The sequence below is a fragment of the Rattus norvegicus genome, chromosome 2 (genome assembly GCF_021556685.1).
Source record: "Rattus norvegicus strain SHRSP/BbbUtx chromosome 2, alternate assembly SHRSP_T2T, whole genome shotgun sequence".
Lineage (NCBI taxonomy): Eukaryota > Metazoa > Chordata > Mammalia > Rodentia > Muridae > Rattus > Rattus norvegicus.
In genome coordinates, this window is record NC_141535.1 from 251,046,883 (window position 1) to 251,070,889 (window position 24,007).

Below are 24,007 nucleotides of genomic sequence, written 5' to 3' on the forward strand. Positions count from 1 at the left end.
TTTGCAGGAGGTGAGATAGATGTCCCTTTTAGAGTTGAGCGCTCAGTGGTCATTTATTCTCAGTATTTTGAACAGTTATGAGAGAAGAATAATTTTTAAAAAAAGAGTCTCTGAATTAACTATTATCCACTGCTAGAAAATTATCTGGCCAAGCCAGATGGTAGCTCTAGTCTAAGGATGTAAATATAAATATTTAGAAGGCAGTTTGGCCTTCTATCTGTTTAGTTCAATATTAGTAATAAGTTCCATCCTCTCCCCAAACCCATGGCACCCCTGGCTACATACCCAGTACAGAATTCTTTCTGGAAAGCAACCTTTAAATACAATCAGTAAGTGGGGTCACTGTAATAATTTGAATGATGATGGTCCCCATAAGCTCATGTATTTGAATGTCTGGTTTGAAGTTGTTGGACTATTGGGGATGTTTAGAAGGTATGGCCTTGTTTGGAGGAATTATATCACAGGGGATGGGTTTTGAGACTCCAAAAGCCTATTCTCCCAGCCCTACCCTGCTCCCACCAGCAGGGACCCAGTTATTTGTGGGGGTCGAGGGGGACCCATACCTTTAGGAGAACGGGCGAGAAAGAGGAGCGAGACCAAGCAGTGTCCTTGTCAAGGTCTGTTTATTGAGAGGAATGTACAGCATTTAAAGCTCTGAAGCAGGAATTTAAGCTTAGGGCATGGGGAGTACTAGGAAGTGCCCAAGGACATAATGTGAATCATTAAACTCCTTAGACAAAGAGGCAACCGTCTTCCAGGGACATGTTCTTTCTTTGAAAAGGTCAAGTCCTTCTCAGGAATCTGCTCAGGGCAGGGTGCCTAGTCCGGCAGTCCAGTCCCGGTCCCCAACATCTCCACCTTTCCTTAACTATCAGTGGCAGGAAGGTCTGTCTATATGGTGTGCATTCACAACCAGCACCTGGTCGGTGAAGCCCCATGTCTTAGGCTAGACAGGTTGCCCCCACGTCTGGCACTCTCACTTAGGTTTCATGATTTCCACCAGGGTGGAAGTAGTGGTCTGAGATAGATCAGACATGCCTTCACAGAGTGCCCAGCTCGGCTATGGCGAGCCACTCTTGTGGTTAGGACTGCACCCCAATGGCTAGGAACAATCTTCCGCTTTAACACACCATTCTGGGCTATACGTGTGTGTTTTGTGAGAGTGGGCAACCCAGATCATGGACCCGTGCTAATCCCGTCGTAGGGTTACTTCACAGAGGTGAGGTGTGCACCTGGTATGTGGCACCATAATATTCCCGTCACTGACGCTTCCACCAGCGACTGATTTTCCAACCTGAGTTATAGGCTGTATTTAGGGTAGAGAAGTTGAGGCCAGCCACGGGCGACCCAAGGGGTCTCAGCCTCCTCACAATGGAGGCAGTGGTAATGGACTGAGACCTGCTTGGTAGCCGAATCCACCTGGGCCTTGATAAAATCAGTTAACTTTCTAAGCACCCATGTACCAAAGGAAACAAGTAGCAGGAGTCCTATAAAGGGACCCAGGATACTGGGTAGAAGAGTGGTGAGCAGGGGAGAGGCAGAAAACCAATTTTTATACCAGACTTCACTCTTTTCTCTTTCTCTTTGTCTCTTTTGTAGACTTTCTCTAACTTTTTGTGGGCTGTTTTCTACTAATCCTGTCTTATCAGCATAAAAGCAACACTCCTCCTTGAGGGCCGCACAGAGCCCTCCCTGTTGGAGAAAGAGAAGATCTAATCCCCTTCTATTTTGTAGAACAACCTCAGCCAAGGAAGCGACTGAATCTTTAAGATAGGTTATTCCTTGTTGAAGCTCACTGATGTCCCTGTCTATGGCGGCACTGAGCTGATGATAACTCTGTTGGGAGGTGATCAGGGAGGCAACCCCAGTTCCTGTCCCCACAGCTGACAGGCCTAGGAGTATTGCAAGAGTCCCGGCAGTGATGGGTTCTCTCTTTGTACGAGTGGAGGTGCCTCTTTCCCAGAACTGCAGGAACTCAAGAATGGGGCAGGGAATTCGTGCAGCGGTGGTGGAGTTGTCAGACACCACATCTCCGGTGCCATTAAGAATCACCCAGGTATAGTTGAAGATCTGGTGAGGCGATGTAGCAAGGGCAGATGTGATGATGCTTCCAGGGATCCAGATGAAGGGGAACATGGTCAGCATGATCTGTAATTAAGCATAGTTAGACTTTCCCTCAGGGTTGTCCCCTGGGTGGGTTAAAGGCCTTAACAAGGCGCTCGGGTAGCCAACGGGCGCCCCCAGTCTTTGAATCATAAATGCAGGCTGATCCATGTCCCCAAATGAGGACCGGATCAGGGCCATATCATTGGGATGTTAATGGGTCCTTCCATAGGACTGGTGCATAATGATAAGAATTATGGGGGTGCCACAGGCGGTCTGCTGAAGTTTTTCCATCCTTGTCCATGTAGCTAAGGACAAAGAGTGCATGATTTATAAATTTTTGTGATTACCAGGGAGGGGGAATAATATTCCCCCATTTGACTGTAATTTATGGATCATATTTTTAAGGGTTTGGTGAGCTCTTTCAACTATACCCTGTCCCTGAGGATTATAAGGATTGCCCGAGACATGTTTAATTCCGAGTTGAGAACAAAAGTCTTTAAAATTAGAGCTACTATATCTAGGTCCATTATCTGTTTTAACAATATTAGGTTGAGGTAAAACTGTGAGGCAAGCCAGAAAATGACTTATAACATGTTTGGTGGCCTCCCCTGTCTGCAGGGATGCATAGATAAAGCTGCTAAGGGTATCAATAGTGACATGAATATATTTTAATTTACCAAAGGAGGGAAGATGGGTGACATCCATTTGCCAGAGCTCTCCAGGAACCAGCCCACGGGGGTTGACCCCTAAGTGGGGGTCAGGCAGTAGGGTCATGCAGCCTTTGCAATTACGGACTATGGCGAGCCTGTTCACCAGTGATCTTATATTTAATCATAAGGGTTTGTGCATTAAGGTGCTGTAACTCATGTGCTTTTTGGACAAGTTTAAGGGGCATAGAGAAGGTGCCCTGGGCCAAGTGGGCACCACTTGCCCCTGCCAGTGGGGACCCAGTTATTTGTGGGGGTCGAGGGGGACCCATTCCTGCGGGAGAACGGGCGAGAAAGAGACAAAGCAGTGTCCTTCTCAAGGTCTATTTATTGAGAGGAATGTACAGCATTTAAAGCTCTGAAGCAGGAATTTAAGCTTGGGGGGGGGGGCGCGGGGAGTACTGGGAAGTGCCCAAGGACATAAGGTGAATCATTAAACTGCAAGATATCCTCCTTAGACAAAGAGGGAACAGTCTTCCAGGGACTTGTTCTTTCTTTGAAAAGGTCAAGCCTTTCTCAGGAATCTGCTCAGGGAAGAGTGCCTAGTCCGGCAGTCCAGTCCCGGTCCCCAACACTACCCTCTGTCTCTCTTCTCTCTCTACCTCCTGCTTGTGGATCCGATGTAAGCTCTTGGATACCATTCCAGGTCATGCTTGCCTGACACCCTACTTTCTGCTGTGATGAAATGGACTAACTATAAGCAAATCCTCAAATGTTTTCTTTTGTGAGTTGCCTTGATCACAGTGTCTCTTCAAAGCAATGCAAAAAGTTACTGAGGAAGTCACCATTTTACTAGTGGAAATATTTTGCCTGATGGGTTGGTTAAAATGGGCATGCTTTACCAGGAAGTAGTCTTTCCTGGTAAAAGGCTTCAACAAAACCCTCTACTTCTACCTTGCTCCCTCTTTTCTAATCTGCACTATGCTTTTATATGATATTTTAAATTTTAAAAAATAATTGTGACAATTCAGCCACCTTTACCTGTCACTGTTTTTCACTTTCAAATTTAGTGTGTTACCAGAGATATAGAAGGTGGATGCAAAGCTTACTGTTAGAAAGGGAAGTGTCTGCCAGTACCTCCAAGTCTGCTGATTTCTAACTACAGCAGCATTATTTTTCCTAAACACTTGAACATGACAAGAGATCTTGGTCCACTAAGCAGTCTATTTGTCTAATTTCTTGTGCTCTTGACAATTTTGTTAATTTTCTGATATTTCTGTTTTCCTGACAAGGCAAGCAAGATTCCATAATAAAATTATGGTAATTCCTGCAATTAAGAAAAGAAAATAGAAAATTGGATCTAGTCAAGTTGAACTTTCTGTCAGATCAAGAATGGCAGCCCTATGCTAAAATTCTAAACCTCATATATACATATCTGTTCCAAGATTAATACAATTGGTAATTTCAGCCTCAGAACTCCTTCAAAAAAAGAAAGCCTGATCTGCTCCCAGAGGGCTCCTCACCCCACATAATCTTGACAATAGCCCCTTTCCTCAGAATCATTTTTCTCCAGCAGAAAGGCAGTTCCTAAACTGTGGGCTCTGTAGATGCACTAAAGGCTTTCAAAAATCTCTCTAATGATTATAATTAAAACATTCAAATGGGTTTTTAATTTTCTTTCTGACTAGGCTGTATCCTAGTCCTTTTCAGAAGCTCTTATTGTTCAGTCTTGACAGGTTTCTGTGATAGAAATTACAGCCTCATGCCGCTCAGCATCTTCATTAAAATGCAATGCTGCCAGATATATTGCATGCATATGAATGAAGCATCTATAGAATAATTAAATCATGAATAACACATTTCCAAGCATGGTGGCTCCTGAATAGGGAAAAAGTGTTACTATGAACCCAGAGATTTTATATTATTCTAAAAATAATTGGCAGTAACTACCATTATTTGAAGATTCACTACTTAAATTATAATTGCCTGTTATCAACACCATTTTTAAGAAAATGGTAATTTATAATGGAAAGTGGATGTGAACTTTTATGCCATTTTGTTGTTATTGTTGTCTTGTTTTGCTCAGAAGGCCACTCTTAGTAATAGGGATTGCATAATTTGAGAATCTTCTTTGAGCTGTTATACACAAAATTCCATTAGCATTAGAGCAATTTAAACATGCCTGGCTTCAAACTAATAGTCACATATCATAGGAATCAAGTAGATGCTATTTTAGACATTATAGTATATATTATATTTGTATAAATATATTTGTATTTTCCCAAAATCTGGTGCACAAGTCTTATTTCCTTGTCACTTTTTATGTGGCTCTTTGTCCTTAGTTTCCCAAATAGCTCCACAACAGCTCCAGAGCAATGAAGAAAAAGACAGCCATTTTGTTGTTTATAACAATCCCTTTCAAATCACACCTCAGTTTATGTTAATAAGATGAATTTTGGGAAGTCACAAGAGAATCAAGGGATGGGGGTTAATTTCCAGGGCAGACAACTGTGTGCTTAGAGGGTTGAGATCACAGTCAAATGTCCACCTCCTGAGGAAGTGAATCAATGTCCCATGCTTTCATCAATCATGCCTATCAATCACCCCCACAAACTGGGGAGAACTGAGTTTAGGAGAGTCTCCAGGCAAGTAAGCAGAAATGAATGCTCATAGTGAGCAAGTAGCTCCTCCCAACATGCACAATGTAGGCAAGTGGCTCCTCCCAGTTCTGACAGAAGCTCAGGTTTCCATCGAACCTTTATCCCACTAACTGTCCCATCTGTAAAATATGGGTAAAATGTAAGTGGTGTTTCCTTGAGATCATTGACCAGCTCTAGCTAAGAAAACTCAATTATGGGCATGTTAGGAACATCCAATTTATAGCCAATCTATTCCTTAGCCCATCCCTGGAACAGAGGTCTAAAGTGGGGGCAGGTTTGTAAAACTAACCTTTCTACTTTGGGGACCTGATGCTCCTGTCAGATAAATAGTCTCCAAATTAAGTTAATTCAGAAGTTATCCAGCTGTTCAGATTCATAGATTCGTGTTCTGTGTTCTATGTGTAGGGATACACACACATACACGAAATCTTATGAATCATTCTATATTTAAGTGAGCGGAAAGGAGGTAAAAAGTTGATTTTTGCATTGTTTTGTTTTTCTGTGCTTTCTATCCTAAAATAGTTCCTAGACTTTGAAGAAATATTCCAGGAATCAAGCTGAGCTTCTCTGAATCTACCCCTCCCCTGCATGGAATGTGTCAGGCAGTTCTTTTCTAAAGGCTTACCTTCTAAGTGTAACTTCCTCCACTACTCGATGTTTAGCTCTCCCTTCCTGAGATCTTCACCCTGGTTTATGGCTTGCTAAATCCTGGAAGCAAAGAAAAATAAAAAGAAGATAGAAGAAAAATAAAAGATTAGAGAAAAGAGGAACATAGACTAAACTGAAAGGAAAAGCTAAAATTCTCAATTCATTTTTTATCTCACTGAGATACTTCAGACAATTCTTTCTCAGAAATGATTGTTTGTGATTCATTCCATATCTTGGCCTTGTCTCCCCACCCCCCGCCCCACCCCCTTATAGAACATGCCACAGGAATTAAGGTGAATGTCAGAGGATCAAACAAAAGAATCTGCTTTAGTTTTGTGAACCTCTTACTTCTTTTTTTCACTTTCCTTACCAGCAGCCTTCCTTACAGCTCTCTGGAGCCCTGCCTATAATCTCCCATTTTCATATTCAAGTGTTCTACTCTATTTTGCTATCTTTTATCACTACTGTCAAATGTAAGAACACCCCTTAAAGCTTTTCTGACTATGCCATTTCTCTAACAATTCAGTAGCTGTTTCTCCTCCCACTCATTATACATTATAAGCCATTCACCATGATTCAAACAGCTGCTCAGAATCCAGTAGGAAACTGTCTCTCCAGCTTCCTCTGATGGGCCTTGCTTGGTTTCCTTCTCTAGTCTGACCAACATAGTAAGTTCACAGTCGTCCATGTTTTCACACATGCCATTTCCTAACAGAATATGCAACCCAAAGGACTACTTACCCTGCTGCATTGCCTTTGTATATTCACTTAAGAGGATTTTGAAGCCCTCTTCTGTGAAAACACCTTCTTAACACTGTATAATACCGTTTTCTGTTTATCCTGCTCAACAGTCTTCATGATGGTAGAAACATGTTTTGTTCTACTGTATGTTTCAGACATTCACCATACTCTACTTTATGTTCCACTCACCCCAGTTCACTGCAATTAAAGCTCCTTTAGTGAAAAAAATGAGCAGGACCTAGACTGAGCCAAGGTGAGGTAGTCATCTCTGTGTTGGATATTAATGCATGGAGCAGAGGATTTGGAGAAAGGAAGGTGGCATTTAAAGTATGACTCTGCTACGCTGCTGTATTCTGGGTGTCAGTGTCATTGTACTGAGCCTCAGTTTCCTACTCGGTGAAATGGATTGCAACAAACAGGTATAACATATTCAATCTAAAATTCTGAAACTTGAAATGCTCCAAAATCTGTAACTTTTTGAGCATGATGCCACAAGTAGAAATCCTACACCATGAAACTTCATTTCATGCACAAAATTATTTTAAACTCTTCTATAAAATTATCCTCAGCTTGTATATATGAATGAATTTTGCATTCACAGGGTACTATGTACATGCACTTATTCCCAAATCCAAAGGAAAGTCAGAAGTCCAAAACCTTTCTTTTTTCCAGTATTAATAATTGAGTGACTGCATGTTCAGTCAGAGGAAGCCTGACATGTATTGTGCAATCCACAGTGGTAACTACCAGCACTGTGCTACTATTTCTATTAGTATTAAAGCACAGCCAGTTAATGCTAAAAAATACTGTGTGGTAGGGAATGGGGGAAAGGATAGTGTGAGATGTGTTTACTGTAATTTTAAAAGCTGTTAACTGCAAATGGAATATTTAAGTCCATGGAATTTCATAGTCAAAACAGAACAAGCAGACTCAACTTATCACACACCCTGGTCCCTTGTTGTGGTGTAGGGCAAGTGGAACCGTGTCACCAGACCAAAAATCAAAGTTGAGTGCATTCAGAAACCCCGGAAATTCTCATATCTGAGGATAATAGGTGTTTCATCTACTCTGGACCTCCTGATCTACTCCCAGCATCAATGAGTCACATAGCACAAAGCACATGCTAATGAGGTATCCAGAAGGGCTGGTGGAGGGTTTAGCCAATAAGCTTCCTTCCTCAGACATTTCTTCCTGCAAAAGGTATTTAACTGGTCCATCTTGAATAAGTTGTATGCATTTGTTTGCCACTACCAATAAACAGTTTGGACAAGGACTGTCTCTCTCATTAAGAACCACCCTGGGGTGAAGCTTTTGCCATACAGAGAGTTGCTGCCTAAGTCTCCCAGAAAAGGCCTCATGGTGCTCTGAGTTAAGCTGGGTTCCAGCTTCCCCTGCCCCAGCTTGTCACCAACAGGAGCCCTCCATTCAGACTCCTCACAGTTCCCAGCAGCTTCTAGATGCCCGGGAGTTTGGGAATCCAGCTTCAATCCCAGGCTGCATTGTTTTTTTTCACCTGGGCTGGGGCCCCCATCTTAGTCTGTGTTTTGCCACCACCCCACCCCCCATCTGCCTGAGCAGTGTTCACACACCCCAAAGAAGAGGCAAAATGCAGACCCACATCGTGTTATGGTTTGATAATACTTTTAATCATCAAATTCACCTCATTTTAAAGGAGGCAGTTTTACACTGAGACATTCTAACTGTGTTGAGTAGTAAGAGGTTTATAGATCTATTAGATGGGTTATCTTGAGTGGTATTGATAGGCAAATCACAACCATACCTGCCTGGAAATTTCCTGTTGCTCTATTTGGATAATTACAGAGGTAGGCTACCAAGGCTCTGAGCTTCTCTATGTAACTGAAATCTTAATTAAAGAGAGAAATTTTGCCTCTATCATACAAAATTTTAAAAATGTAATCATGATGGCGCTGAGCTCTTTGGTCAAACGTGATCATATTCTGTTTGTGTACAAGATAATAAAACAAAAGGCTGGGATTCAAACATGAATTTATAATATATACAATTTGTTTGATCCCAGTTGAAGACCAGGGCTTTTATTTGACTTTTACCTCCCAGTCCCAAACCCTTCCTTGACAGTATTAGCAAGCTGCTGCTTCAATTTTCAGCAGTAAAGTCATGGAAAAAGTAAAAGAACAAAAGCTGACAGAGTGGTTACTTACTACAGAGCAAAGAAACACAAACATGGCCTGGACAGGGTAGTAGAGAGGAGCCTGAACAAGAAGCTGAGAGAGAAGACAGCAGTAGAATGACATACAACCCGGGAACTTGTTTGGACCTAGCTGGGGGCTTTTATTGAGCAGAGATATAACAAGACCTCAGTTTCCTCTGTTTGCCAAGTAGAGAAGTGACAGTGAAACTCAGAACTTCCCTGAATGCAGGGCTCCTGAGGAACTGGACCACAATGGTGCACTTACCAGTAAATATACATCAGAGAAGTCTACATGTCTTCCTTTCCATGGTTCCTTCAGAGTAATTAAAAAAAATCCAAGACCATAAATATTAATATTTTAAGAGTTTTAGAGTGGTAAAGTTTCCCCCATCACTCTGTGGTAAAGTTATCAGGCCTAATGAAACTGGCTTAAGAGGCACAGCTGACAGAAATGGCAGTGTTCCAATGTTCTATTCTAAATCATTTTACATGTATGCTATGACTATTCAAAAAGGGTAGTTTTGTTTAAACAATATATTAAGGTAAATAATATGATACAGATTTTAAAATGTATGGCTTTTTATTTAATATGGCTAGCATCTCAACTGAATTTTTAGGGAAGAGCAAATGTCAGTTGATGAAGCAATGTTTGTGAGGACTTGGACACAGGAGAATTAGGAGCCATAACTCAAATAGGTCGAGTAGTACTCAAGTTTCCACATTAGAAAAGGTTAACAAAGCAGAGAGCAAAGTGAGGAGAAGCCAGACTAAATGTCTTAGTTTGGTTTTACATTTTTGTAATTTTAATACATTTGACCAAAAGCAACTTGGAAAGAAAACATCACCCAGGGAAATCAAGATATGAACCTGGAGACAGAAACTAAAGTAAAAGTCACTCTGTAAAAACCTCTCTGGTGGCTTTCTCCCCATGACTTGCTCTGCCTGGTTTCTTATACACCCTAGGACCACCATAATGATTGGGACCCACCCACATTAATCAATAGTTTAAAAAATGCACCACAGTCTTGCCCACATGACAATCTGATAAGTGTATTTTTCTCAACTGTGATTTCCTCTTTCAAAATAACTCTATCTTGTGCCAAATTGACTTAAAACTAGCCAGCACATTAGGAAACCTAGTTGTTGGGCTTTTTAAAAATTAATTTATTTACTTTACATTACAATCACAGATTCCCCTCAATCCTCTCCTACTAGTCCCTCTCTACTATCCCCCATCCCTTTCTCCTCAGAGAAGGGGAGGCCTCTCATTGATATTAACCTACTTTGGCATATCAAGTTGCAATAGAACTAAGTGCATATTCTTCTATTGCATCTAGAAAAGGAAGCTCAGACAGGGTAAAGGCAGGCAACAAGGTCAGAGACAATCTCTGCTCTAGTTGTTAGCAGTCATGTATGAAGACCAGACTGCACATTTGTTACATATGTTTAAGAGCCTACGTCTGACCCATGCATACTCTCTGTTTGGTGGTTTACTCTCTGTCAACCCCTATAGGCCCAGGTTAGTTAATTCTGTAGGTTTTCTTGTGGTATCCTTGATCCCTCTGACTTTTCCAATCCTTCCTCCCCCTCTTCCACAAGGTTACCCAAGTTTCACCTAATGTTTATCTGTGGGTTTCTACATCTGTTTCCATCAGCTGCTGGGTGAAGCCTCTTAGAGGACAATTATGCTAGCTTTCTGTCTGCAAGTTCAGAAGAATATCATTAATAATGAATGTTGGGGCAGGCTCTCTCATGCCATGGGTCTCAAGTTGGATCAGTCATTGGCTGTTCATTCCCTCAATTTCTGCTTCATCTTCATCCCTGCACATCTTGTAGGCCGAAGAAATTTCAGATGAACAGTTTTATGTCTGACTTAGTGTCCCCATCCTCCATTGGAAGTCTTACTTGGTTATTGGAGGTAGCAGTTTCAGGTTAGGAAACCCTTGTAACATTAAGCAACTATCCAGGCAAGGAAGGAAGAAAATGAGTCAAACCGTGAAAAACAACTTTTACACTGCACGAATATAATTCTGAAAAAAAAAAACCTCTCTAAATCTGTAACCATGAACATAGCATATACATGGGATACAGGGGAGTTAAACAGCAAAGTTGCACAGGTACCAAGTTAAGCATCAACTAAGACACAGAGGTCAATTTTATCTATGTTAACAGTGAGGCTCTGTGTTTCTAATGCTTCCCTAAGGAAGGTGAAGTACATGCCATGTAAACGAGGTCACTGACAAAGTTAATGACCTAACCTGTTGGTTTCTTTGGATATGGCTTTTTGTTTTCTCCTTCTTCCACCCTCCACCCCTTTTTTGGAGGAAAATACTTAGTGAAGATAACTACTCTGGCTTCTTAGTAAAATGTGCCATTCTCTATTTGCCATGTTGAAACTGACTTTTCAGCTGCTCATATTTGAAAGAACATCAAGGACTACTTTCTATGATGTCTTGATTTTGAGATTTAATCAGTGTTGTTTCAGGGAAATTCGTTGTTTTAGTTAACGATCCAAACAAAATCTCTTAAGTAAAGAATGCCATGATAAACATGAATATATAATGAGTAGAATTTTCTTTATCCTACCTGAAGAGTGTGATTTTAACTTGGCTATTACCTCTCAGTACAAATAAGAACCCCAGATACTAAAAAAAGCAAAATTTGTGTATCTGGTTTTGCAGCATCAAAGTGTTTCTCTATTTTACTTAAAAGAAAAGAAAAATACCAACTTGGTAAAAAGCAAGTTGGTATACTTCTAGATATTCTCTTAACTTCTTATAAATCAATAGGCTCTAGTCTAAATCATGATTGTTCAACGTCAGCACATTTGAACAGCTTTGTTCTGTGCACTATGAGCTTCTTAGCAATTCCTCTGGCCTCTACCATTAGATGCCAGTAGCACTTTCCTTCCAGAAAATCAAAAATGTTTCCAAACACTGACTAGTGATCTCAGAGGCAAAATTGCCCCAGTTCAGAGCCTCTGGTCTAAAGAAAGATTTACTATGTAGGAAGGACAAGATAGCATATAAAACATTAATAAGTGTGTTTACTGGGATCTTGCAAAACACTATTTGTGATAGTTCATATTGTCATCTTGACAGAATCTAAAATAACATAGGAAACAAACTTCTAAGCATATCTTTGAGAGAGCTTCTAGATTGGGTTAACTGGGATAGGAAGACCTATCCTGAATGTGATTTTCACCGTCCTGTAGGCTACGTAGTGAACTTATTAGAAGAGGCGGGGGAAAGCTGAGCACCAGCATTCAGCTTCTGTTTCCTGAATGTGGATGCGATGTGATCAGCTCCCTCAAGCTCCTGTGACCACGTCTAGATAACTAAATCACCTGGAACTGCAAGCCAAAATAAACCCTTACTCACTTATATTGTTCTTGTCCAGTGTCTTTTACAGCTATGAGTAATATAATGAATATAGCATTAGAGACAGTATTTTAAAATTGTGTAATACTTGAAAGGACACTGAAACAGTTCTTAGCTGCTATTTACCAAACATGTGGCTTTAAACAAAAACCTTTGTATTTTCTTAGCTCTTCTTCTTTTGTTTTAGCTTTTATGTCTTGCATTCAATCATTGTTTGTTTGTTTGCTCGCTTTATTGCTTGCTTGGTTGCTTGAATTTTCAAGACAGAGTTTCTCTGTGTAGCCCTGGTTGTCCTAAAATTTGATCTGTAGACCAGGTTGGCCTCAAACTCAGAGATCATCCTCTTGCTTGCCTCTGCCTCTGGGTTTATTACAGGTCTCTAGAGTAAAAGAATGTATAGAACAAATGTGTGTGTGTGTGTGTGTGTGTGTGTGTGTGTGTGTGTGTGAGAGAGAGAATGAGTTTTATATATAAGTATATATATTACCATATATATTACTAACATAACTATACTATATAGTATACATTAGCATATATACTATATCATTTATGCATATTGAATATATTGTATATATTAACATATATTGTAATAAACCATATATATATGTGTGTGTGTGTATGTGTGTGTGTGCATGTATATATACAGATGACTTATATGGTATGGCCCAGTTAATCCAACAATAGTTGCTTATGAAGGGCCAAGGATCCCATACTTCCTCAGTTCACAATGTTTATCTTTAATATATACAGAATCTCAAAGAAGCACACTCTAATGCTAGTGCAGGAATGGACTTGTTAGTGAGGCCAAAGCAAACAGACTAAAAGCAAAAGCTTCCCTCTTCCATGCCCTTAGAGGCCTCACCTCTAGTAGAAGGTATAACCTAGATTAAAATTTTTATTCATATCTCAGAAGTTCCAAATTAAAAGTCTGTCTTCTAACCTCAAAAATTCAGATTATAAGTGCATCTTTCCACTTCAAATTCAGCAAAATTCTCCGAAGTTGTGCTTTTGCATTTGGAGATTTTAGTTAATTTCAGATGTAGACAAGTTGACAACTAAACATAGGTATCACAGCCTCTCAAGTTTGATTAAAGGTATGCACCTCCACTTCTTGGAAGTTGGTTTGTTTTTTGAGATTGGGGCTTGAGCATAGAATAACCTCAAATTTTCTTGATTCAAATTTTCTTTTATTTTTAAGATTGTAATGTAATTATATTATTTCTACCTTCTCTTTCATTCCTCCATGTCCTATATACTCCTACTTGCTCTCTTTCAAATTCCTGGCCTCTTTCTTCACTAATTGTTATAACATGCTATATTTAGAATGTAAATAAATATATTTAAAAGATATATAGATACAGATGTAGATAGATAGATATAGATAGATATACATACATACATACTCTAAATATAACCTGCTCAGTCTGAATAATGTTATTCACATACACACACAAATGAATGTATGTTTCAGGGCTAATCAATTAGTATTGGATTACCAACTGATGTTCTTCTTGGAGAAGACATTCATTCTCAGCACTATAGCATTAGTTCTTTGTGAAGGGCTTAGGTCTTATGATCTTTCCCCATCCACTTTGGCATGCCTATTGTTGGAACTCAGCTCATGTTTAGGCAAGCAAGTTGGTGAGACTTCATGGATACAGCATTTAGCAATGATATGAGCTACATCCATAAAGTCTCACCAACTTGCAGTCTTTTTGCCCCAACATCTTAGTGACAGACCTACAAGTTTGCATCATCAACCAAGCTGAGTTTGCCCATCTTACAAAGGAACAGGTTTGAGATAAATAGCGTAAATAGATGCTAGGTATTTAACATTATAAGTAGAAATAATAACTGATATGTTAATCAAATATAAATGTAATGTGTTTGCAATAATCATTAGTTAAGACCACCAAGAATATAAATTGTTACAGGAAAGCCAAACACAAGGGACGGCATTTGCATATGGGTAAAATATACATTTAAGATCAGAAATTTATCCCACAGTACAGATACCAGACTCAGGAGAGGGCAGTTAAACGCCATTATAAAAATAACACTATCCTGGGGTGGTAAGATGATTCAGTGGTTAAGCTGTTCTTCCAGAGATCCTGAATTCAATTCCCAGCAACCACATGGTGGATCACAACCATCTATAAAGGAATCTGTAAAGGGATCTTCTGCCATGTAGGTGTACATGCAAACGCAGCACGTAAACATAAAAATAAAGTTAAGTTTAACTTAAACTTAAAAATAAATAAGATTATCTCAACTTTTTTTTTAAATTTTTCCAAGCAGTCATTCAATCTTGATAAGTCAATTAAGACTCTTTGTGATTCTTGTCAATAATATAAGAGTTCTGTTCCTGTAACGGTGATGTTCCTTTCCTGTGCTATGCTTTTCAAAAACAATCTAGGAATATGGTTTGAATTATATATTCTCTAATGGGGACAATAGCGAATACATCAGCATTCTTCCCAAAGAGAAGGAAAAAATAGTTTACACATTTTTTTATCCACTCCATTGCCGCTGTTGTTCTTGATGATCATTCCACAGTACTGGCATTTCCAATACTCTGGGGTTTTCCAGTGCAACTAGGCTTCACCAATAGCCTCTTTTTGTTTTGTTTTGTTTTTTAAGATACTTCAAAAGTAGATATTTATTTTTTAATTGGTTTTTTTCTTTATATTTCAAATGTTATTCCCTTTCCTGGTTTCCAATCGATAAGCCCCCCTATCCCATCCCCCCGCCCCTTATTCTATAAAGATGTTCCCCATCCCAATTGACCCCCCCTTCCTGCCTTGACATTCCCCTACACTGGGAGGTCCAGCATTAGCAGGACCAAGGGCTGCTCCACCCAACCAGGCCATTCTCTGCTGCATATGCAGCTGGAGTCATGAGTCCATGTGTAATCTTTGAGTAGTGGTTTACTCCCTGGGAGCTCTGGTTGGTTGGTATTGTTGTTCTTATGGAGTGGCAAGCCCCTTCATCTCCTTCAACCCTTTCTCTAACTCCTCCAATGGGGACCACATTCTCAGTTCAATGGTTTGCTGCTAGCATTTGCTTCTGTATTTGTCATGCTCTGGTTGAGCCTCTCAGGAGCCAGCTATATCAGACTCCTGTCAGTATGCACTTCTTGACTTCATCAATATCGTCTAGGTTTGGTGGCTGTGTGTGTGTGTGTGTGTGTGTGTGTGTGTGTGTGTGTGTGTGTGTGTGTGTGTGTGTGTGTGTGTGTGTGTGTGTCTGTATACACACACACAAATATATATGTATGGACTGGATCCCCACATAGGACTGACTCTGAATGGCTGTTCCTTCAGTCTCTGCTCCATACTTTGTCTCCATATCCCCTCCTATGAATATTTTTATTCCCCCTTTTAAGAAGGACTGAAGCATTGACACTTTAGTCGTCCTTCTTGTTGAGCTTCATGTGGTCTGTGGATTGTATCTTGGGTAATTCGAGCTTTTGGCCTAATATCCACTTAACAGTGAGGGCATACAATGTGTGTTTATTTGTGATCGGGTTAGCTCACTCAGGATGACATTTTCTAGTTCCATCCATTTGCCTATGAATTTCATGAAGTCATTGTTTTTGATAGCTGAGTAATATTCCATGTGTAGATGTACCACATTTTTCTGTATCCATTCCTCTGTTGAAGGGCATCTGGGTTCTTTCCAGCTTCTGGCTATTATAAATCAGACTGCTACGAACATAGTGAAGCAGGTGTCTTTATTATATGTTGGAGCATCATTTGTGTATATACCCAGGAGTGGTATAGCTGGGTCCTCAGGTAGTGCAATATCCAATTTTCTGAGGAACCTCCAGACTGATTTCCAGAGTGGTTGTACCAGCTTGCAATCCCACCAACAATAGAGGAATGTTCCTCTTTCTCCACATCCTCACCAGCATCTGCTGTCATCAGAGTTTTTTATCTTAGCCATTCTCACTGGTGTGAGGTGGAATCTGAGGGTTGTTTTGACTTGTGTTTCCCTGATGACTAAGGTTGTTGAACATTTCTTTAGGTGCTTTTCGGCCATTTGATATTCCTCAGCTGAGAATTCTTTGTTTAGCTCTGTACCCCATATTAATAGGGTTATTTGACTCTGTGGAGTCTAACTTCTTTGTATATATTAGATATTAGCCTTCTGTCAGATGTAGGATTCGTAAAGATCTTTTCCCAATCAGTTGGTTGCCATTTTGTCCTAATGACAGTGTCCTTTGCCTTACAGAAGCTTCGCAATTTTATGAGGTCCCATTTGTCAATTCTTGATCTTAGAGCCTAAGCCCAGTGCCCATGTATTCGAGACTCTTCCCCATATTTTCTTCTATTATTTTGAGAGTATTTGGTTTGATGTGGAGGTCCTATATCCACTTGGACTTAAACTTTGTACAGGGTGATAAGAATGGTTTGATCTGCATTCCTCTACATGTTGACCTCCAGTTGAACCAGCACCATTTGTCGAAATGCTTTTTTTCCACTGGATGATTTTAGCATTTTTGTCAAAGATCAAGTGACCATAGGTGTGTGGGTTCATTTCTGGGTCTTCAATTCTATTCCATTGATCTACCTGTCTGTCTCTGTACCCTGTCTCTGTACCAATACCATACAGTTTTTATCACTATTGCTTTTTAACACTGCTTGAGGTCTGGGATGGTGATTCCCCCAGAAGTCCTTTTATTGTTGAGGATAATTTCGCTGGGTTTTTTGGTATTCCAGATGAATTTGAAAATTGTTCTTTCTAAATCTATGAATAATTATTTTGAATTTTGATGGGGATTGCATTGAATCTGTAGAATGCCTTTGGCAAAATGGCTATTTTTACTGTATTAATCTTGCCAATCCATGACCACGGGAGATCTTTCCATCTTCTGAGATCTTCCTCAATTTCTTTCTTCAGACTTGAAGTTCTTGTCATACACATCTTTCATGTGCTTAATTGGTCACACTGAGATATTTTATATTATTTGCGACCATTGTGAAGTGTGTCACTTCCCTAATTTCTTTCTCAGTCTGTTTATCCTTTGAGTAGAGGAAGGCTACTGATTTGTTTGAGTTAATTTTATATCCAGTCACTTTGCTGAAGTTGTTTATCAGCTGTAAGAGTTCTCTGGTGGAACTTTTGGGGTCACTGAAGTATACTAGCATATCATCTGCAAATAGTGATATTTTGACTTCTTCCCTTCCAATTTGTATCCCTTTGACCTCCTTTTGTTGTCTGATTGCTCTGGCTAGGACTCCAAGTACGATATTGAGTATGTAAAGAGAGTGGGCAGCCTTGTCTAGTCTCTGATTTTAGTGGGGTTGCTTCAAGTTTCTCTCCATTTAGTTTGATGTTGGCTATTTGTTTGCTATATATTGCTTTTACTATATTTAGGTAAGGGCCTTGAATTCTTGATCTTTCCAAGACTTTTAACATGAAGGGGTATTGAATTTTGTCAAATGCTTTCTCAGCATCTAATGAGATGATCGTGTGAGGTTTTTTTTGTTTTAGTTTGGTTTGGTTTTACTTTTTTAAGTTTGTTTACATAATGGATTACATTGATGGATTTCCATATATTGAAGCATTCCTGCATCCCTGGAATGAAGCCTACTTGATCATGGATGATCATTTTGATGTGTTCTTGGATTTGGTTTACAAGAATTTTATTGAGTATTTTTGCATCAATATTTATAAGGAAAATTGGTCTGAAGTTCTCTTTCTTTGATGGGTCTTTGTGTGATTTAGGTATAAGCATAATTGTGGCTCCATAGAAAGAATCGAGTAGTGTTCCTTCTGTTTCTACTTCTGTGAAATAGTTTGGAAAGTATTGGTATTAAGTCTTCTATGAAGGTTTGATAGAATTCTAGACAAAACCCACCTGATCTTGGGCTTTTCTTAGTTAAGGGACTTTTAATAGCTGCTTCTATTTCTTTAGGATTTATGGGACTGTTTTGAACTGATCCTGATTTAACTTTGGTACCTGGTATCTGTCTAGAAAATTATCCATTCCATCCAGATTTTCTAATTTTGTTGAATATGATTTTTTTAATTTCCTCAGATTCTGTTGTTATGTCTCCCTTTTCATTTCTGATTTTGTTAATTTGGATACACTCTCTGTGCCCTCTGGTTACTCTGGCTAAGGGTTTATCTATCTTGTTGATTTTCTCAAAGAACAAGCTCCTGGTTTTGTTGATTCTTCATATAGTTCTTTTTGTCTCTACTTGGTTGATTTCAGCCCTGAGTTTGATTATTTCCTGCTGTCTACTCCTCTTAGATGTATTTGCTTCTTTTTGTTCTAGAGCTTTTAGGTATGCTGTCAAGTTGCTAATGTGTGCTCTCTCCAGTTTCTTTTTGAAGGCACTCGGAGATATGAGTTTTCATCTTAGCACTGCTTTCATTGTGTCCCATAAGTTTGGGTATGTTGTGCCTTCATTTTCACTAAATTCTAAGAAGTCTTAAATTTCTTTATTTTCTCCTTGACTGGTTTGGTTTCCTCCTCCTCCTCCTCCTCCTCCTCCTCCTCCTCCTCCTCCTCCTCTTCCTCCTCCTCTTCCTCCTCAGTATTCTTCACTAACAACACACAAGAATGAGTCTGCCTTGAACAGCATTGTTGAGCTTAAAGAACTGCTCCTAAGTTTCCTGTGGTAGCTTGCTGCTCCATCGCCTCACTCAGACTGTTTGGGGAGCTTTTCAGTTTCTTCAGGATTGAACTATAGCTGCTGGTTCATGCCTGGTGTCTGCCTACCAAAAGTACTGGATTGTAGCTACTGGTTTGTGTGATATCTGCCTGCCTAGAGGATTGATCTGTAATTGCTGAGTCGTATTTGATTTTTGCTATCAAAATGAACTGTTGAGAAAGAAGATAGAGCTCACCCCAGAGAACTGAACAAGTCTGCTTCCTTCATATCCTAATAACTTTCTCTTCCACTACCCCTGCTGGGTGGTGGGCTAGAGGAGAGGTTAAACCCTTATTAAAAGTAGGCTGCAAGAATACAGCAAATACAGAGGCGAATGCCAGCAGCAAACCACTGAACTGAGAACGGGACCCCCGTTGAAGGAATCAGAGAAAGAACTGGAAGAGCTTGAAGGAGCTCGAGACCCCATATGTACAACAATTCCAACCAACCAGAGCTTCCAGGGACTAAGCCACTACCTAAGGACTATACATGGACTGACCCTGGACTCTGACCTCATAGGTAGCAATGAATAGCCTAGTAAGATCACCAATGGAAGGGGAAGCCCTTGGTCCTGCTAAGACTGAACCTCCAGTGAATGTTCTTGTTGGGGGGAGGGCGGCAATGGGGGGAGGATGGGGAGGGGAACACCCATGAAGAAGGGGAGGGGGAGGGACTAGGGGGATGTTTGCCCGGAAACTGGGAAAGGGAATAACACTCGAAATGTAAATAAGAAACACTCAAGTTAATAATAAAAAAAAAGTAGGCTGCAAAAAATTTATGCATACAGAGAAGAATCTTTCACATGAACTAGTTTCAGCAGCTCCTATGAGATGCTTAACTTTATAGCTTTTCTTTTCTTTTCTTTTTTTTAGGTGGAAGGGGACAACATATAATTAAACTCCAATATCAGCATTCCATGTACATAATTTCTGATTGGACTAATGCTTCTTAATAGAATATTCTTAATGTTTCTTAATTGAATTGGTTCTTGTTTAGCAAAAGTGCTGCCTGTTTAAGCTTCAGTGTAGCATTTCTGTCCATTATCTACCATAATAAGCAGAAAAGAGAGCCTAATCTTAAAAACTGTACCATGTTCTCTATCCAAAAAAGATACTCAAAAGGTGGCAAAAATTATTTTTAAAAATGTCAAAAGATCTTGACTTGATCTGGGTGATTAATAAAGCAACTGTGATATTCTGGACATCATATTGTCTGCCTCAACAAAGGCGGATTACGGAGAAAAAAGCTGTAGAAATGTTTGTATATATTTCTTTAGAACAAAAGTTAAAGTACAACAAAATATTTTATTGAGGGTGTCCTGTGCCATGTACTATAACCTTACTCAAATACTTTTCTCCAAATAAGCTACAAACATAAAGTTTTTGTACACGCTATTTCTGCAACCAGACTGCTTCACTTGATGTGCCTTCACACCAATAACTGCTACTTTATATCTTAACTGATAGGCCATCTTGCCAGTAAAGCCATTTTTACCTAGTTAGCTCTTATCTGTCCCCCACTCCCTCTCTCTCCCTGATATCTAAGTTAGACCCATAGACTAACTTTGGGACAGTCCTTACCTGGAGGGAGAGAGAGAGAGAGAGAGAGAGAGAGAGAGAGAGAGAGAGAGAGAGAGAGAGAGAGAGAAAGAAATAATTTCTTTTCCTTATATTCCTGATGATGCTTTTCTCTGAGGTCCCTTTCATGCTTATAAAAATATGCAGTTGCAAAGTGTACTTCTTTTACTGAAATCAATTTTCAGGAAGCCAACTCTGGCTATAATGTACATGGTGAGTTACAGACTTGGGAGAGTTTTTACCTGGGAAATCCTTTTAATAGTCCAAGCGAAAGATGCAGAGCTGGATTATACTAAGAATAGGAAAAATGAAGGAAGTTATATAAAAGGGAAAGGCTAAGGGAATCTGAGCAAAGGCAAAAGTATTTTTAGAAGAATGTATATTTTCGCTAATAAAGTTATGTAAACATCAAGTCATAACATGGCAAATAAAAAACAAGCAAACACGGGTTGGGGATTTAGCTCAGTGGTAGAGCACTTGCCTAGCAAGTGCAAGGCCCTGGGTTCGGGCCCAGCTCCAAAAAAAAAAGAAAAAAGAAAAAAACAAACAAACAAAAACTTCAAGGCATCATTTTTTTAATGAGTACACTATAGCTGTCTTCAAACACACCAGAAAGGGACATCTGATCCCATTACAGATGGTTGTGAGATACCAAATGGTTGTTGGGAATTGAACTCAGGACCCCTAGAAGAGCAGACAGTGCTCTTAACTGCTGAGCTATCTCTCCAGGCACAAGGTAGCATATTTTTTTTTAAAGTCTGCAAACAAGAGCTCTACCCCTAAACAACATCCTGAGACCCACATCAAAATTCTAAATCTGGAGAGATGTTGCAACTGCTAATAGCAATGGCTGCTCTTCCAAAAGACTTGGACTCTGTTCCCAACACTAACATGGCATCTCACAACTGTTTGTAATTCTAGCTCCAAGGGATTCAATGCCATTTTCTGAGCTCTGTGAGCAATGCACACATGTAGTACATGTAAACACATACCAGTAAAACATTCATTCAGGTAGATTAAAGATAAATAAATCTTTATCAAAAGTGTTAATGTGTAACTAAACTAAAGGAAATGAACCTACTTATTTAGAGGACCACAGTACAGAGAAAGGTTACAGGCAAAATCTCTTTGTTTGTTTGTTTTGTTTTTTATTTTTCTTCAAAGTACTTACTGCTGATTCCTCCTGGCCTAAATTCCAGGATTTATGGGTTGTTAACTGTGAACAGCAGACAAACCAAAAGTCAAGCCAGAATGGGAGGTTTAAAATGGTTCATCTCGATTGTTAACTGTATAAGAGCTGAAATCAACTAAGAAACACAATTCTGAGTGGGTCTAAGGGGCTATTTCTAAGGAAAGACCCTCCCCTAACAATAGGTGATACCTTCTGACAGGTACCCCAGGGCTCACCTGCCTGTCTACAGTTCCTACTACTGTTTACACCATCAGATTCCAATTTCTTTGGCCTTCCAGTATGGACTAATGATCAGCAGATTTCTAGGAATCTTACAGTCCTCCAGTTCCAAACTGAGTCTATTGAGGCATCCAGCTTCACCGACTAAGCAGCTAGTAGAGTTTCAGCCTCTCAAGTGTGTAGACAGCCATTAGTGGACTATCCAGCTCCTGTTGTATAAGCCATTCTATTGACTCCAGTACCCTTAGAGAACTCTGCTCATTGTTGGACTATACAGCTCCTTTTATATAAGTCATTTCAGCAACTCCTCCTTTCCAATATACACACATTCTATTGACACAGTTCCCTTAGAGAACTCTGTTCTGTATAAGGTTAGAACTACCACAGGTCATTACCTTCAGTAGCTGATCTAGAAAAATCTCTGCTATGAAAAGATTCGTGGAATATCTTGCTGCTCTTGACTTTTTCTGTCTACATTAAACAAAATATAAATAAAAATGAAAACTTATGTCTCCATAAAATTATTTGATACAGACATACATGGTTTGAGAGCCAAAATCCAGATTATCCAAAGACATAATCTGCCTGAGTGCGACTTTTTTAAATCAATCTTTTTAAATCAAGCCAAAGTTAATTTGAGTGAACTCTGGGAATGTTCCAATAAACTTAGAAAAGAAGTCATATATGTTCTAGAGAAATTTGAAACTTCAAAAACAGTGTAAGTTCAAATCAACTAGAAGGAAAGAAACCACAACAAGAAAGGTGTCAGATAAAGTGTACAGTACAGTAGTCAAAGGAACTAAGTGCTGGAATATCAATTCCAAAGTAGTAGATAACTAGGTGTCAAAAATAAGACAAGGGCACTGGAAATTATTAGAACTGCCAGACCTAAGGTTTAATCTCTAATACTACAAAAAATAATTGGCCACACATAAAATCAAACCAGAGATTCTAAAACTAGGGAAAAAATTAAACAACAAATTAGACTTAGCAGCAGAGATATTTAGTGAACTGGAATATAGAAATTTAAAAAATATATAAACAGCAGTAGTGATGCTTGTTTGTAATCCCAGCTCTTTAGAGGCTGAAGCAGAAGAATCACCATGGGTCTGAGGCCATCCTGTTCTGTACAGCAAAGTCTTGTCTCAAAGCGAAAAGAAGTAAAAATACAGTGAATTACCAAAATCCTGCCTAAAAAGAAAATATGAAACAGAGGATAAACAAATGACAGTCTGCTAGTCTCAGCTGGCTGGGATGGGGTGGGGATGACAGAAGTAGAATTCACATCTGTCAAAGCTCAGGTGACTTCAAAAGCTCCCCCTGCTGTGCATAATATTAATATTAAAGAGAGGAATAATTGCTAAGTCTGGAAGTTGAGAGGAAAAGCTGCTGACTTCAGGACTTGAGGCAAAACAGAGATGAAAGGGAAAATGTGATCATCTTCTTCTCTATCTCATTCAAATTGGCATCATCTCCAAAGAAGAGAAAGCTGGGTCCTAAAGGCAATGGCCACGCCTGTTGACAACATCATTTATTCTGCCTGCTTGTCCTAGTTGAGACTAGAAAATTCTTACACTTGTCCTTTTCCTCAGATGTAGCCAAAGATCTGTCCCTGAGGTACGTCTGCAAAGCTGACCCTGTGTAATCTGGTTGCAAATATTATTCTGCAGACATAATTTCACTGTATAAGTGAAGAGGCCTTTCCTATAAAAGAATAAAAGTAAATAATTTAGACTAATGGACCCTGGGATTTGTTTTGTTTTTTCTGGTCCTGGGGATTGAGTCAGGTTCTTTTTCCCCTTAGACAACTAAAATATTAGACTTTCTCCATGTATTTTAACCTCTATTTCAGATTTTTCTCATAGCAGAGGTTTGCAGTCTATGCCTTTCTTATTTCTTCCTTTCTTTTCCTTTTCTTTTCTTTTACTAAATTCATTTTGAAGATAGTGGTAATGCTAGGCTAATACTCTAGCAGTGAGCCATATACACAGCTCTGAAACCACTA

The 24,007-nt window shown here is 39.5% G+C and overlaps 1 long non-coding RNA gene across 2 annotated transcripts in view; it reads right to left on the reverse strand.

Annotated features, from left to right (window-relative positions):
- Positions 1-604: 604 nt before the first annotated feature.
- The window catches only part of LOC102556878 (uncharacterized), a 78,588-nt gene continuing 55,185 nt past the window's right edge, over positions 605-24,007 (reverse strand). For both annotated transcript variants that reach the window (XR_015672796.1, XR_015672797.1), the window contains 2 exons: positions 6,039-6,121; positions 605-2,148 (listed from right to left, as the gene is read on the reverse strand). This is a non-coding gene — a long non-coding RNA (uncharacterized LOC102556878). The remainder of the gene's footprint in view (positions 2,149-6,038; positions 6,122-24,007) is intronic.